Source organism: Hordeum vulgare, chromosome 7H (assembly GCF_904849725.1).
Source record: "Hordeum vulgare subsp. vulgare chromosome 7H, MorexV3_pseudomolecules_assembly, whole genome shotgun sequence".
Classification (NCBI taxonomy): domain Eukaryota; kingdom Viridiplantae; phylum Streptophyta; class Magnoliopsida; order Poales; family Poaceae; genus Hordeum; species Hordeum vulgare.
Window position 1 is genome coordinate 64,804,966 of NC_058524.1, and position 4,605 is coordinate 64,809,570.

Consider the following 4,605-nt stretch of genomic DNA (forward strand, 5'->3'; position numbering starts at 1 on the left):
CTGTCAATGACAAGGAGGCCCCACGCGATGATTAAAAATAATGTTTTTCTTAAATAAATAAATAGATAGATATATTAGTTAAAATAATTAATTAACATAATTAGAGTATGACACGTGGGTCCCTTGTTGAATTAATCTGATTAATAAATAATTAATCTTAATAAAAACTTGTGCCTATGACGTTCGGGACCCGCTGGTCAGTTGACCGGTCAAATGTGATGTCAGCATGACATCGCGATGATGTCATAATAGGATTTTACTAAATCTTTTAAATCTGTTTTTAATTCCTAAATAATTAATAAAACTTTGAAAATTAATATTAAATAATCCGTAAGTCAGATCAAAATAATTTCAACATGAAAGTTGATCAGCAAAGCGAGACGAACCCGGATACACGGTCCGTTCGTCTGTCACGCGTCCCTAGCATAGCAAACATGGAACTTTTCCATCGTTTCCAGTGTAACCGGTAGTAGCCCGAGGCCCGGAAAATATCGTCAGGTATTCTTCCGACCCGTCTATGACGGATGTTCCTGCGTTAGCTCATGTCTAGCCTGCATATTTCCATGTCATGCTTTGTGTTGCATCGGTGCTATTATTTATTGTTTCTTCCCCCTCTTCTTACCGGTAGACCCCGAGACTGACGCTGCTGCCGGGTACATCTACGACCCTGCCGATCAGTCCATTGCTGCAGAGCAGCAAGGCAAGCAAACCCCCTCTTGATCATTCCTATATCGCCTATGTCTTTCTTCCTACTGCTTGCATTAGTATTTTGCTACTGTTGTAGTTAGCTCCTATATCTGATGCATAGCCTGTTTTTTGATGAACTGCTACTTTCAGTCCTGTACCTTTAACCTGCTTAGTATAGGTGGAGCAGTCATCCCCTCTGACCCCGTAGTTCAGTTGCCCCGCTTGCTTTTCAAATCTCGATCTCCGATCGACGAGCCAGACCCGACACAACACGTTCACCCCCCTTCGTTGTACGACGCTACAGGGATACTATCGGGTACCGAGGGTGACACCTCGCTAAGTACTCCTGATGATATCTCTGTAGTATAGCTAGTCGGTCGTGGTTATCGAGGGTGATTCCTCTTTCACCATTCCCGATGACGTCTCTGTCGTGCCACCCCGCGAGTGTGGGACCTCCGAGGGTGATTCCTCTAAGCCCACCTTGACGGGTACATCGTTCGGAATCCAACGAGGGTGATACCTCGGATTCCCCCGATGTTACAACCACACAGTTACTCGACCATGTTACTGGGATCTTCGGTGATTAGTTGTAAGACGGGTGGATTCCCGCGAGACTGTGTTGTTGGCCTAATTAAAATGCTAATGGATTTGGGTATTTGATCTGGGTTGGTCGGAGACCTTTTCGCACTAACCGGCTACGCGGGAAGAATTATGGGTACTCGGCGTCGCGGTATCAGCCGAAGCTTTTCAGATGCCAGCAGTGTAGCGGCGCGCGCCCGAGTGGTCCCGAGATGCATCGCGCTTGTGATTAAGGGATGCTAGGACTGACGTCGGCCGCCCACGCCACGTGCAGGAGCGTGAAGGGGAACTGGGCCCATGAACCCTTTGTGCTTAGGATTTAGACCGGCGGGCTGGCCTCTCTGATTAGTCTTAGGTGGGGCTGCGACGTGTCGATATTCCGAGGCCGGGCAGGACCCAGAAAAGTATGTCCGGCCAGAGTGTTATCGAGCGTGACGGGACATGTGGTGCACCCCTGCAGGGATGAAAATTAACTATTCGGATAGCCGTGTCCACGGTTACAGGACGACTTGGAGTTGTGCCCCGATCTTATACAACTACAATTGTTACTTAACTGGAATTAGTTTGCCTCGGGATTGCTTCCTCGCAGGGAGTCGAGGGAGGATCTTCAGGCGTGACCTCACTTTAATATTGCTGCAACAATATGACTATTAATGTGTTACCCCCCTGTTCTACTCTCGTCTATTGCTGCAAGACCCTGAAGATGCTAGTCTTTGATAGGACTAGGCATTCTCTCTCTTTTCTCGCATTGCTGCAGTCAGTCCACATATAACCCCCTTCTTTGATACTGATGCATTATTAGAATAGTTCTGATGTAAGACTTGCGAGTACTTTGGATGAGTACTCACCGCTGCTTTGCTCCCCCCTTGTTCCCTTGATCCGTTTGCTGCGACCAGATGATGAAGCCCAGGAGATGGAGGTCCCCGTCGCCGACGACTGCTACCCCGACGGTGCCTACTACTACGTGGAGGCCGCTGATGATCAGGAGTAGTTAGGAGGTTCCCAGGCAGGAGGCCTCGCCTCGTTCGATCGTTGTATCTTTTGTGCTAGCCTTCTCTAAGGCACCCCATGTTTTATGTCTGTACTCAGATATTTGTTGCTTCCGCTGACTCGTGTGTTTATCGAGCTTTTGTATTCTAGCCCTCGAGGCCCCTGGCTTGTAATATGAAGCTGATGTTATTTTATTTGTGTCTAGAGTTGTGTTGTGATATCTCCCCGTGAGTCCTTGGGTTTGATCGTACGCATTTGCGTGTATGATTAGCGTACGATTAAGCCGAGGGAGTCACAAAAGTGAAAGCATAAAACAGAGGTATGTGACTCTTTGATTCATCCATTTCATGGTCACTGAAAGAAATCCGTCAATGGGGTTGATCAAATCCTCATGACAAAACCTTTTCAAATCGCAAAAAGGAAAACGGAGAATTTCGAATAGCCACTAAGTCATCTCAATGGGGATATGAATCTCCCCAACAAGCAAATCATACTTCATCTTAACACGAGGAATAGGGCATTCAAAGCTCCCAATAAGAATCGATGAAGTTTTTTCGATAGCATTTATGCTATGTACTTGATATCGTTTCTTCGGAAAGTGCACTGTATGCTCATTACCGTTGACATGGAAAGTGACATTGCCTTTGTTGCAATCTATAACAGCCCCTGCAGTGTTTGAAAAGGGTGTTCCGAGGATTACAGCCATGGCATCGTCCTCAGGAATATCCAAGATAACAAAGTTTGTTAAGATAGTGGTGTTAGCAACCACAACAGACACATCCTCGCAAATGCCGACAGGGAAAGCAGTTGATTTGTCGGCCATTTGCAGAGAAATTTCAGTGGGTGTCAACTTATCCAGTTCAAGTCTACGATAAAGAGAGAGAGGCATAACACTAACACCGGCTCCAAGGTCACATAAGGCAGTTCTTACGTACTTTCCTTTAATGGAGCAAGGTATAATGGGCACTCCGGGATCACCAAGCTTCTTAGGAGTTCCACCTTTGAAAGTGTAATTGGAAAGCATGGTGGAGATCTAAAGATCTGGTATCTTCCGTTTATTAGTCACGATATCTTTCATGTACTTGGCATACGGAGACATTTTGAGCATATCAATTAACCGCATCTGCAGAAAGACGGGTCTTATCATTTCAATAAAGCGCTCAAAATCCTCATCATCCTTTTTCTTGGATGGCTTAGGAGGAAAGGGCATAGGTCTCTGAACCCATGGCTCCCTTTCTTTACCATGCTTCCTAGCAGTGAAGTCATTCTTATCGTATCTCTTAGGTTGTGGGTTATCAGGATTAACCGTAGGTTCAATCTCCACATCCTCATCATTACTAGGTTGAGCATTATTATGAACATCGCTGTCCATATTGTCACCAGGTTCATGTTCATCACCAGATTGTGATTCTGCATCAGACGCGGAAGTATTATTTGGTTCTTCAGCTGCGACAGTATTTGGTGAACTGACATGTAGGTTTCTATCATCCTTCTTCTTATTCTTAGGATGACTGGGTGTATTAGCATTAATTCCTTGAGAATCTGGATCAATTCTCTTAGGATGACCTTCAGGATACAAAGGTTCTTGAGTCATTTTGCCTCCTCTAGTAACGACTCTGACAGAGTTGTCATTTAATTCATTGAGCAAGTCATTCTGAGCTTTAAGTACTTGTTCTACATGAGTAGTAATCAAAGAGGCATGTTTACTCAGAAGCTTCAGATCATTGACATTTATGTCTACGCAAGCACTTAAATGACTAAGCATACGAGTACTTTGTTCCAAGTGTCTGCTAACATAATCATTGAAACTCTGTTGATTGGCAACAAAGTTGTCAAATTCATCAAAGCATAGGCTAGCAGGTTTGTCAAAAGGAATATCACTCTCATCAAACCTACGCAGAGAATTTACTTCTACTACCCGTATCGGGTTATCGAGACCGTGGATCTCTTTGATAGGTGGTAGATTTTTGACATCTTCAGATCTAATGCCTTTCTCTTGCATAGATTTCTTGGCTTCTTCCATATCTTCAGGACTGAGGAATAGAATACCTCTTTTCTTAGGAGTTGGCTTAGGAGGTGGTTCGGGAATAGTCCGAGCATTATCGTTGATCAAGATGTTATTCAGTAGGATCTCAGCTTGTTCTACAGTTCGTTCCCTAAAAACACAACCGGCACAACTATATAGGTGGTCTCTAGAAGCATCGGTAAGTCTGTTATAGAAGATATCAAGTATCTCGTTCTTCTTAAGAGGGTGATCAGGCAAAGCATTCTGTAGCTGGATGAGACTCCCCCAAGCTTGTGGGAGACTCTCTTCTTTGAGTTGAGCAAAGTTGTATATTTCCTACAAGG